This window comes from Odontesthes bonariensis, chromosome 12 (genome assembly GCF_027942865.1).
Source record: "Odontesthes bonariensis isolate fOdoBon6 chromosome 12, fOdoBon6.hap1, whole genome shotgun sequence".
Lineage (NCBI taxonomy): Eukaryota > Metazoa > Chordata > Actinopteri > Atheriniformes > Atherinopsidae > Odontesthes > Odontesthes bonariensis.
Window position 1 is genome coordinate 13,604,623 of NC_134517.1, and position 13,481 is coordinate 13,618,103.

Genomic DNA, 13,481 nt, shown 5'->3' on the forward strand with positions numbered 1-13,481 from the left:
AAAATCAAAGAAGGATATCTCTCTGGGATACTCACCCAGATGCCATTTCTGCTTTATGCCTTGCGCAGAAATCAACTGATCTGTGGTTAGAGGAGCCAGGGCCCTTACAGTGCACTTTATCTATCAATAGAGTATGAAAGTCTCAGCTGTTGGTCAGCATTTGAAATGGCAGTCATGGATATAAACCGTGTTATTTTCATCTGAGGGAAAAATGGCTCAGTGGTTGTGACAGCTGTGTCCAGTGTTTAAACCTATACCTCTCCAAAGTCCCATATCCTGCAAATTATAATCCAGTATTGTTGAATCTGATAGATAAAGCACTGGGGATAATGTTTTGGCTAATGATAGCTTGACGCATATCAGTGTGTTTTACGCACTGGGATGGGAGTGAGATGATTTAGAAATCATGTTTAAATCCACAAGGTGCATAAAACATTTTACACATTGGTCTATTCATAAAAACAAGATGCAACACTGATCTATCAAATACTGTAACATCATGTGAAGCCTCAGCCCACTGAAGAATACAAGTAAACAGAAATCTTGGTACAATGGACACTTTCCCTACATCCTAGTTACCAGTATTTGTTTCTGGTCATTTTTATCAAACACTGTGGAAAATGCTACAATATAATATCCACAACAATACAGTGGATGTTCAGAAGCAGAACAATGTATCACATGATACATGTATTATGTGGAAGGAGAGACTTAAAGAGAGAATTATGTTTACTCCCCAAATCTGTTTTTAACTAAACCCTCACAGGTGCCAAAAATATTAAATAATCACAAAACAATTTTTTTTATATTAATGCTGTTGAATGCAAATTATGCAGTTTTCTTTTTGTGTTTTTTTTTTTTTGCCTTCCAGCACAATTTTCAAAGTACTGCATTATGATACATGTGGTTCATGTAGCAAATAAATTTTGACCTAAGAAGGTCCAACTGTGTAGCCAGTAATCTGTGACAAGGGTATTTTGATATTATTTCTGGGTTTTCCAGACCTTAAAAACAGTTTTCAATGCCTAACCTTATGCATGTTGTTTTCATTAAGCATAGTTTTTAATGCCTGACCATAACCAATGATACTGTCATGCTGAAACTTAACCAAGTAGTTTATAATTTGCAAAACAGCAACTGAAAGCACAAAGAAACAGTGACGGAGTCCTAAAATCCCATTTCAAGTCAATTTGATTTAAAATATCAGTGGTTGAGATGGGACTGGAATCACGATTAAGTCCCATTAATACTATTCAAGGCAAGTCACAAATCAGAAATAGCACCAATTGGAGTATCCAGTTGTGCGGGACAAATGCTAAAACTTTGCTCAACACAGGCGCAAACTAATTTCAGTAATGACAAAAGCAATCTACCCAGAGCAGTACAAATTATTGTTAAGTCACGAACAAGCTGTGCTATTTATATCCAGCAGCCTGTAATTTACCAACCACCCAGATACATCTTTTTTCTTGTTACAAAACGGAAGACATAATCATGAACATGATTACCTGTTGAGGTAAAATATGAAAGATGTGCTACCAGAGGGCCATCAGCTACATAGTTTGGCTGTGCACACAAGTGCTATTTTCTGCCATGTGTACACTGAGACAGCTGTAAATAAACTTGTTGAAGACTGACACAAACAGCCAATGAAATCATGAAAATGAGGAAATGTCGTTTACATGTTCGTAGTTCATTATTCTGTAAAAGCATTGTACATTTTATATAGATTTTAATAATGTTCTGTGCTTGTTACATAGTCTGCTTTAATCACCTTGAACACTATAGGTTCTGCTGTCACTGTGAGCGCAGGTTTTTATGGTTTTTCCCAGTATACTGCAGCTTTGTTAATACAGTAATTAACAATTTATGCCGTTGTTATGTCCCTCTTTGCTCCAACTTGTTATTAACCAGGCACTAAAGGCCACATGCTTTGCATTAAGTCTCTCTCGTTTTCAAACCCAGTGAAAATTTGAAGGGTGTTTTTTTATCCCCCCTCTTTCTACTGTTGATGAGCAAACTGAATAAGGTCCTGTCTTCAGAAATGTTGGGCCAAACGTAAAGGGTAGGCGCATCCCACTGCAGTGTCGACAGCTCTTTGATAAGAAAATTTCTGCATGAATGCTCATGTACATTCCAGCCTTTATCTCACAGTATTATCATTACTACTGCTCTGCATGAAACAGATGACTTAGAAATTCAACTGACCACACCTTATCGTTGTTTCAATAGATGCGTTCACAAATTGCTACCTCAGTGCACTGTGCTTAAGTGATAATAAAAATCATTCAGTCTCTATGATTTGTGCCAAGTACCCTTGGTACTGTGATTGCCTCTACACGCCTGCGACTTTGCATGCAGCTCTACAAGATGTTGAAGTACACCCTTCACTCAGCAACTTTCTATTTTCCTTCTCAGAGATTAGTCTTTCTGTATATGGTAAGTGGTTTGCAATCTTTCTATTCTACAACAAACCTTTCAAGTTGCCAAAAGTACAGAAATAATTCAAGTTATCACTTAAGTATGGACAGTCTTCGAACCATAAATAGTACAAGGCACACATGCAACATACATACTTCCCTAGATGATGTCACGTTGGGTTGTGGTCGTGGCGTGGAGAAGGAGAACCGGATGCAGATATTTCCAAATTAAACTTGATTTATTTACAAGAAACAAAAAGCACAGCTGAGCCAGAATACAAAAATCTCAACTATGAAAAAAACTTGGCAAAACCAAAATCTAACTAGGACTGTGAAACATATGAATAAACCTGATATGGACAAACCTGACTTTGCAAGAGTAGCTGTGACACGGAATCAATGACGGTGAGGATCTGGCCATGTGCGTGAGAAAACCTGATGGCAGGGCAAGAGAAACTAAGGAAAATATGGCAAAAACTAAAGACTAATAACCAGGAACTTAAAACCTAACAAAACTAATAGACATCACAGAGCCCCTTACTCAAGGGATGGATCCCAGACATCCCAAAACCTGGGTGGGAGGAGGGGGCCCGGAACGAGGGACCTGGAGCCGGAGACGGTCTGGCAGACGGCCAGACGACGAGGGACCTGGAGCTGGAGCCGGTCTGGCGGATGGCCAGAGGACCGGCGACGTGGGAGCTGGAGCCGGTCAGACGTCCAGCGACGAGGAAACTTTAACCGGAGACGATCTAGCGGACGGCCAGACATCCGGGGACGTGGAGACGAGCCCTCCTGGACCCCCTCCGGAGCAGGGACTGGCACAGCTGGAGGCTGTAGCGCTGGAAACGGGAAGGCTGGAGATGCATAGACATATGGAGAGATGAGGCGTACAATGCGGCTACCTTTGCAGGCTCTATACCGAAAATGTCCACCATTGCTGCATGGTGGATACTCCTAGCCTCCTCCCAGATGTGCGTGAAATCAATCCTCATCATGTGAACTGGCTTCTGCACAAAGAAGTTAAAAAAGGTATTCATTACCTCCAGTTTCTTCCAAGAGCTGGTCTACCGCCCCAGGGCACCGACCAACTCCCGGAAGCCTCAATTTTAAGGCCAGATCCTTCTGTCATGTTGGGTGGTGGTCGTGGCGTGGAGAAGGAGGACCCGGATGCAGATATTTCCAAATAAAACTTGATTTATTTACAAGAAACAACAAAAAGCGCGGCTGAGCCGGAATACAAAAATCTAAACTATGAAAAAACTTGGCAAAACCTAACTATGAAAAGTATGAATAAACCTGACTTGGCAAGAATAGCTGTGACATGGAATCAATGACGGTGAGGATCTGGCCATGTGCATGAGAAAACCTGGAAACCATATACTGACGGGGTGATTGGTGAGAAACACAGGTGACGTGAGTGAAGCTGATGGCAGGGCAAGAGAAACTAAGGAAAACATGGCAAAAACTAAAGACTAACCAGGATCTTAAAACCCAACAAAACTTATAGACATGACAGATGATAGAAATATTTTTGTATTTGCATGAAACAAGCCTGGCTTTCTATCCTCTATAACCATTATCATTCTTCTTTAAATATTTTTTAAGAAATTATAAAAGAGCAGGCTTTTATGCTGGAGGGGAGGCTTTTTCTATCTCCGTGTTTAAAGAGGAGATGATTTCCATGCTCCTGTACATGGGAGCATGACATTCATTTTCTCATTGGAAGGAAAAAAGGGCTTTTGCCTTATTGTTTATCTTTTAAATACTCATAATTGTCTTGGGCTAAGCTAAACCCAGGGTGCAGCAACAGTGCCCCTGCAAAGGAGAGTCATGTTTTGGTGGTATCAATGAGCAAATATAAGAACATCCCTGAAACATAAACACAATAAACATATTCTTTGTAAACCTTAACTTCATTATACAAATCTTCGTCAAACCCTGTCATATTTTCAGCATGAATATAGCAGCTATCAGTGTTACAAAGGGTAACCCTGAAAACAGGGACACTCAATAGAAATGTTTTATTTTTTATATATTTTTGATGTGAGAACAAATTTTCAAAGCTGTATTAAAGATTTCCACAAATCAATTACTTGTTGAAAAATATTTATTTTAGCTCTAGAGTAATAGTTTCTGTGTATGTATAGTGCACATCAGTAGGAAGAAAGCAGCTTCACTTCTTTATATATACTTCTTTTGAATATCTTAGTTTTATTTTGAAGGGTGTTCCTAAAATCCAGGATACTGTGCAAGTTTTATTGATGATTTTTCTGAATTATTGTCTGTTATTTCGACTGATTTTAACCATTTTATCTTGACCGGGGATTTTAACATTCACATAGATAATATGACGGATGGTAATGCCAAAGAAGTTTCTTCTGTGCTGGACATGTTTGGTATGTGGTAACATGTAACAGAACCAACCCACCTTCGACGTCACATTCTGGACCTGGTCATTTCTAAAAGTGTTGATATTTCATCTGTTGTGGTTATTGATTTGGCCTTGTCTGACCATTTTTGTATTTTATTTGATTTACATATTACTCAGAATGTTCAAACAACCAGCTTCTCAGTTAAGAAGAGGTACATTAATGAGAATACAAGTGCTCAGTTTAGGGAGGCCATAGCTATGTTACCAAAAATGAGTGCAGAGTCTGTTGAAGGACGGCTGGATCATTTCAACTTGAAAATTTTGAATGTAATGGAAGCTGTTGCACCGATAAGAATCAAGAGCACCTTGATCAAACAGAAAACCCCATAGAGAAACACCACTACGGTCAAAAACCTGAAAAGAGAATGCAGGAAAGCTGAACGTAAATGGAGGAAAACAAAGCTTCAGATTCACTATGAGCTGTACAAACAAAGCCTGCATAGTTATAACAATGAGCTGTGCAAGGCCAGACAGCTGCATGTATCTGAAATGATTAATAAGAATGTCAACAATTCTCAAACTCTGTTTGCTATGGTTGAAAAACTCACAAATCCTCCTAAACAGTCAAACCCAGACCTCCTCTCCACAGAGAAATGCAACGAATTTGCCAACTTTTTCAGCCAAAAAATCAAAACGATTAGACAAAACATTCACGCAACACAGACAAACAAGAAAACTAATCTGTGTCTAAAACCTAGAAATAACTCTGACGTTATGTCACAATTTAATATTGTTGATTTAAAAATCCTAGAGGAAACAGTTCGGCATCTGAAATCAACAACTTGTTCTCTGGACATAATACCATCCGACTTTTTAAAAACTGTTTTTACCTCAGTAGAAAGTGATCTCCTACAAATAGTTAACAGCTCACTGGCATCAGGCATTTTTCCCAAGTCACTAAAGACAGCTGCCATTAAGCCACTCCTAAAGAAGAGAACTCTAAACGCCTCTATGATGAACAACTACAGACCTGTCTCTAATGTCTCTAATGTTCTAGAATGCGCTGCTGAGGGTGGCAGCACGTTGGAGTAGCTCTGTACCTCACATTGAGATTCTTCTTTTTTCTAAATTTCATTCCTGTTATTTCTTGGAAGAAATTGCATTTTTTGGACAACTGTTCCTTCCTGCCTTGGATGCTGTGCAGCTGGATTAATTTTTCCCAATACTTTTGTATATTTTACTCTTTTGTTATGATGCATAACCATAGCAACAAGGTGGTTTACAACAGGGAGCAGCTGATTAACATTGGAAAAGCAGAAATAATTCGACAACTGAAGCCAGAAATCCCACTGGAATTGAAAAGGAGGCGTCGTGGATGCAGAGCAGGAGCAAAGAGGAGAGAAAGAAAGAAGAAGTTCAAACCATCTCTGCCATCCGTCATCATGGGCAATGTAAGATCATTAGCTAACAAGTTGGATGAACTTCTAGCCTTGACAAGGACTCAGCAAGAATATCGGGAATGTAGCATTATGTATTTTACTGAGACATGGCTACAGGATCATATCCCCGACTCCAGCTTCTCTCTGCTGGGCTTCCTGACTGTACGAGCAGATCGAGATTTAAAGAGTAGCAGGAAAAGGAAAGGGGGTGGATTGGCAGTGCTTGTCAACAACAGATGGTGTCACCCAGGACATGTTACTGTGAAGAGTCGTATCTGCAGTCCTGACATTGAACTATTGGCAGTAAGTTTTCGTCCATATTATTTGCCAAGAGAGTTCACCAGTGTTGTTTTGGTGGCTGTTTACATTCCACCCTCAGCTGTTGCCGACACTGCATGTGATGTCATCAGTTCCGTTGTTGCTAAGATACACACACAACACCCCAATTCTTTTGTGGCAATATCTGGTGATTTTAATCATGCCTCACTCTCTGCTACACTGCCAACTTTTCAACAGTTTGTCAGCTGCTCTACCAGAGAAAACAAGACATTGGATTTGTTTTACACAAATGTCAAGGATTCATACATTTTGAAATCAAGACCTCCCCTGGGTAAATCAGATCACAACCTTGTTTTTCTCTGTTCAGTATATAAACCCCTTGTCCAGAGACTACCTGTCACAAAAAGGACTGTTAGAAAGTGGTCACATGAAGCTGAAGAAGCCTTACAGGGTTGTTTTGATGCAACCGATTGGATTTCTCTTTGTAAGCCACATGGAGAGGACATTAATGCCATGACTGAGTGTGTGACTGACTATATAAACTTCTGTGTGGACAACACCATCCCCACCAGAACAGTGAGATGCTTCCCTAATAACAAACCCTGGATCACCAGTGAGCTAAAGGAACAATTGAACAAGAAAAAAAGAGCCTTTAGGGAGCGAGACAGGGAGTTACTGAGGAGTATACAGAAGCAGCTCAAAGTCAAGCTCAGAGAGAGCAAGGAGGTGTGTAGAAAGAAGCTTGAGAGTAAACTGCAGAGGAACAATATCAGAGATGTGTGGTCAGGAATGAAGAAGATCACAGGCCTCAAACAGAGGGAGGATCGGATGGATGGAAGTCTGGACAGAGCAAATGAGCTGAACACATTCTTCAACAGGTTCAGTTCAGGAACAAGCTCACCATCCTCCCCTCCTGTTCCCAGCCAAAGAGACATCCCACCCTCCTCTGATTCACAGCTTTCCTGTAACATCTCCACCTCCACCTCAGTCATGGATTCTTCTGCTTCCACTGGTTTGTCTTCAACCCAATCAGGAGATGCTGCTGTCCCCTTTGCCTCCCCCTCCCACTTTTCTGTTTCTAGAAGTCAGGTGAAGAGGCAGTTGGAGAGACTGAACCGGAACAAGGCTGCAGGTCCAGATGGTGTCAGCCCCCGAGTCCTGAAGGCCTGTGCAGAGCAGCTCTGTGGGATTCTGCAACACCTTTTCAACTTTAGCTTGACCCAAGAGAAGGTACCACTGTTGTGGAAGACATCCTGTCTGGTTCCGGTACCAAAGAAAACTCACCCTTCAGACATCAATGACTACAGACCTGTTGCCCTGACATCCCACATCATGAAGGTCCTGGAGAGACTCCTGTTGACCCACCTGTGTAAGCAAACCAGCACATATCAGGACCCCCTGCAGTTTGCTTATCGCCATGGAGTTGGAGTTGAAGACGCTATCATACACCTGCTTCAACAAACCCACTGTCATCTGGACAAAGCAGGCAGCACTGTGAGGATCATGTTCTTTGATTTCTCCAGTGCATTTAACACAATCCAGCCTGATCTGCTTCGTCTGAAACTCCAGAAGACTCAGGTGGAGGCCTCAACAATCACCTGGATTAATGACTACCTGACAAACAGACCACAGTTTGTCAGACTGAAGAATTGTGTGTCTAACCAGGTGATCAGCAGCACAGGAGCACCACAGGGGACTGTACTCTCACCATTCCTTTTCACTCTGTACACTTCAGACTTCCAGTACAAGTCAGACTCCTGTCATCTACAGAAATATTCAGATGACTCTGCAGTTGTCGGGTGTAACAGAGATGGACAAGAAGCTGAGTACAGAGAGCTGGTGGACCGCTTTGTGGCATGGTGTGGGAACAATCATCTCATCTTGAATGTTAACAAAACAAAGGAGATGATTGTAGATTTCAGGAGAAACAGGGTCAGATCAAACCCTGTTTCCATCATGGGAGAAGAAGTGGAGGTGGTTGAGGAATATAAATACCTTGGTGTTCATGTGGACAACAGACTGGACTGGAGACACAACAGTGAAGCAATCTACAAGAAAGGACAGAGCAGACTGTACTTCTTGAGGAAGCTAAGGTCCTTCAAGGTTTGCAACAAGATGTTGCAGATCTTCTACAAGTCTGTTGTTGAGACCGTCATTTCCTCTTGCGTCATCTGTTGGGGCAGCAGCATCAGAACCAGGGACCTAAAAAGACTCAACAACCTGATAAAGAAGGCTGGTTCTGTTCTGGGGACGACTGTGGAACCTCTGGAGACAATAATGCAAAGAAGGATTTTGCATAAAATCAAGAGAATTATGGACAACCCTGAACATCCTCTCCATGAGACTGTTATCGGAAAACAGAGTCTCTTCAGTCAAAGGCTTCTTCAGTTTGGATGCAAAACGGACCGCAACAGGAAATCTTTCCTGCCCACAGCCATCAGCATCTATAATAACTCCTTGATTTAATTGAGCTACATCAACATTTAATTTCCCTCTGGGATAAATAAAGTATTTTTGAATTGAATTGAATTGAATTGAATTGAATCTCTCTTTTATATCTAAGATTATTGAGAAAGTTGTATTTAACCAGCTCAACGACTTTCTGAATGAAAGTGGAAGTCTTGATAACTTTCAATCAGGCATCCGACGTCATCACAGCACTGAAAAAGCTCTGGTAAAAGTGTTAAACGACATTAGGTTGAATACTGATTATGGTAATGTTTCAGTCCTGGTTCTGTTGGACCTCAGCGCTGCGTTTGATACTGTAGATCACAGAATCCTGTTGCACAGGCTGGAAAACTGGGTTGGACTTTCTGGAGCGGTCCTTAACTGGTTCAGGTCCTACTTAGAAGGCCGGAGTTATTTTGTTACAATTGGCAGCTATGAATCTGAGCGAGTGGCCATGACTTGTGGAGTCCCCCAGGGGTCAATTCTTGGACCTCTTCTGTTTAACTTGTATATGCTCCCTTTGGGTCAAATATTGCAGAATTTTAACATCAATTATCACAGTTATGCAGACGATACACAACTTTATGTGTCTCTGTCACCGGACGACTGCAGCCCAGCAGACGTACTGTGTCAGTGTCTGGAGGAAGTAAACACCTGGATGAGATATAATTTTCTACAATTAAATGAAGACAAAACTGAGATCATTCTGTTTGGTAGCAAAGAGAAGAGGGTCAGCGTTGGTAAATATCTTGAGACTCGGGACCTTACAATCACTGACCAAGTTCGTAACCTCGGAGTGTTGATAGACTCAGATCTGACTTTCAGCAGCCACATCAAAGCTGTCACCAAGGCAGCTTATTACCACCTCAGAAACATCAACAGAATTAAAGGTTTCCTCTCCCAAAAAGACCAGGAGAAACTCATCCATGCATTCATCTCCAGTAGACTCGATTACTGTAATGCTCTTTTAACTGGACTTCCCAAAAAGAGCATTAAACATCTGCAGCTTACCCAGAACGCTGCTGCTAGGGTTTTAACCCGGACTAAGAGATCTGAACACATCACACCAGTTTTAAAATCTTTACACTGGCTTCCAGTCAGTCACAGAATAGATTTTAAAAGTCTGCTGATGGTTTACAAATCCCAGAACGGTTTAGGCCCAAAATACATCTGTGATATGTTCAGAGAATATAAACCCAGCAGAGCTCTTAGATCCAAGGATTCAGGTCAGCTGGTCCAGTCCAGAGTCCAGACTAAACATGGAGAAGCAGCATTTAGCTGTTATGCTGCAAACAAGTGGAACAATCTGCCAGTGGAGATTAAACTTTCACCAAATGTAGACATTTTTAAATCCAGGTTAAAGACATTTCTTTTCTCATGTGTCTATGCATGAAATCTGCACGCTATCTTTTAACTTATCTAGACTGTTGCTTGTTTTTAAATTCATTTGTTTCTCTTTATATTATTCTATGTATTTTAATGTTTCTTCCACTCCCTGCTACAATGCTTTTATTTTATGTAAAGCACTTTGAATTTTTTGTACATGAAATGTGCTATATAAATAAATTTGATTTGATTTTGATTTATTTTCTGCCCCTTGGCCCCATGCTGTAGAGGCTTAATCCAGCTATTGTTGTCCATCTTAAAACAGTGTTCTGGTAAAGGTTTCCCTCAACTCCAACAAAATTATGAGAGACATGATCACAGAATTTTAAATTAAAGCAGGGCTCAGTAATACAGGGTTTGTTTACCATGCAATACACACCCCAAAGCTGTAGGGGGAGCTCCGTAGAAAATAGGCGACAGTCTAGCCAGACTGTCGTAAACCCACCTGAGGCAATTTACGGTTTATTTGTCCTGGGTCCACATGAGAAAGTGAACACAGTCACACACACACACACCCAAATAGTAATAATAACAGTCCTAAAAAGATCATTCTGGAAGCGATCGTAACATAGCCTAATTCCATTACACCAAGACCTACTACTTGGCGCAGGAAGACTATGTATTTGTACAAATGTAGTTCTACAAACGTCCTTATAGCAACATCCACTGAAAGAAACACGAACGGACATGTCTAGTCCTAGTGCTATAGCCAGCCGCTTCAGAAACAGAGAATTGTTATTTTAGATAGTTCGTGAGGCAGGAACAATACATAACAGTATGTTCACCTTTACAGTTACAACTCAAATACCTTCAACTCCAGCAAGCCGCATTCAAAATTATTGTAATAAAAACGACAAGTTCTACACCGACATCACTGCTAACCTGCACACGGCAACTGCTCAACATTTGTCTATATACTAGCAGCTACATCCACTGATGAAAACGGTGGTTAGCTCAATGGCTGCTAACCAAACATCGTTTTCACAAGTTTTGACTTGGAAAATGTTACGATTTTAGCCGTAACCGCATTCAATTTAGCCGTCGACAGCTAATGGAGAGGGGGTGTGTCTATCAGGCTACCTGGCTCGGCTCAGAGCCCTTTACGACCTGCCATGAAGCAGTAGTTCTCGGCTCTCGTGTGTCGCGAGACTTCCAGAGCTAAACAAAGCACGCGGCGCCACAGGCAAAGTTGCAAGCACTGTTTCGGGCTAGGGCCACCAGATGGTGATGGAAATGTCACCGTTTTCATCGGAACGGGTCAGCCAAGCAAACTGATGATTGCCAAGCAATTTTATGACCATGAAAAAGTTGCATAGCATGTCTTTAAGGAAATAAATGAAAATAAACAATTCATTTAGGCTTTTTATAATGTTAACTGTCTCTTTCACCAAAGTTATGCTGAAATGCTTAAAAATTAGTGTTAAGATACAAACGGGTGTATTTGTCTAAACTGCTGTCTATTTAGCAATTTGTCCGTCCCATGGGTTGTCCCCATGTGGTGGTCTCCACAGAGGCCACATACTAAATGATGACCAAGTGACCAGTGATGACAAGATGAACACTCACAATGGTTTCCCTGGGTTTTCTCTGAATTAAAGAAATGGCAGCAGTTGATGTGCCACATCATAACATGTTGTGCAGCTGATGCTGATGAACATGGATAGCTAAAGCCTTACTAGCTGAGCAGAAAAATTTTCATACCGATGGAAAGCTTGGTTGCACTACTTGAAAATGCTGCAAGTAAGTTATTGTGGCATCTTTGCTGTTTCAAAGGCAGTGGTTCATTTTCTGCAATCAAAAAGAATGCTCATGTCTAGAGAAGACTCGGGCTTAAAGTGGAAGTTCGTTTTTTTAAACCTGGATCTTATTTCTGCCATAAAATATGTTCATCTACTCACCAATAACAGCTTGGTGAAAGTCGGCATCTTTCGGACGCTATTTAGATCACTCGAGATCCGCGTTTATCCATATAACAGGAGTGAACAGGGCATTGACAATACAGCCTCTAATCTGTCTTTATTTCACCAATACTTTAAGACGAATAAATGAATGAACGCGTACTATTTCACTGTTAGTTCAGAGCTGCCGTGTTGTTGTTATTGAGGGCTATCGGGGGCTTTCTACGCACGCATCTACTGGGATGATGTCATCGACACGCACCGCTGCAGCACAGCTCATTAAAGGAAAACTCCGGGGCATTTGAAGCGCAATCCCATTGCTAGAGGTTGTCAAATACTGATAGTAGGACACAGACAGGTGCAAATTGGCGCTCCCTGTGTGGAGATAGCGCTCTTTGCGCAGCCTGTCATGCGAGGCTAATACGTAGTGGCTAGGGGCAAGTGCTAACCCTTCCACGTAAAACAACAACTTGCACACTGCAGAAACGTCACACCACTTTATAAACCATCCGACAATAAAGTCACAAGCCTTACCATCAAAACCATATGCATGGTTCTCACATTACTGGCATGGGGACGTTACAAAACAACTTTATAAACAGCATGTAACTCACCGGTTATTTGTACGCTCGCGCATGTGAAAGCCCAAAAAAAACTGCGTTCAAGTATTTAAAACATTACAACAATACATGCCCAGTAATACTGTTGTAATGTTTTAAATACTTGAACGCAGTTTTTCTAGAGAATATAATTGTTTTGTATATGTGATTATCGTCCATCGACTCTTTTGGGCTTTCACAGGCGCGAGCGTACAAATAACCGGTAAGTGACATGCTGCTTATAAAGTTGTTTTGTAACGTCCCCATGCCAGTAATGTGAGAACCATGCATTTGATGGTAAGGCTTGTGACTTTATTGTCGGATGGTTTATAAAGTGGTGTGACGTTTCTGCAGTGTGCAAGTTGTTGTTTTACGTGGAAGGGTTAGCACTTGCCCCTAGCCACTACGTATTAGCCTCGCATGACATGCTGCGCAAAGAGCGCTATCTCCACACAGGGAGCGCCAATTTGCACCTGTCTGTGTCCTACTATCAGTATTTGACAACCTCTAGCAATGGGATTGCGCTTCAAATGCCCCGGAGTTTTCCTTTAACTCCGTACTCTGACGGTCGGCTCGAAGCAAATTCCGTGTGAATATGCTGCGGTGGCGGCTCGCGTCAATGATGTCATCCCAGTAGTGTG

The 13,481-nt window shown here is 41.4% G+C and overlaps 1 protein-coding gene across 1 annotated transcript in view; it reads left to right on the forward strand.

Moving 5' to 3' along the window:
• The window catches only part of LOC142396426 (ly6/PLAUR domain-containing protein 1-like), a 29,686-nt gene that overhangs the window by 2,797 nt on the left and 13,408 nt on the right, over positions 1-13,481 (forward strand). The gene's annotated exons all lie outside the window — the stretch shown is intronic.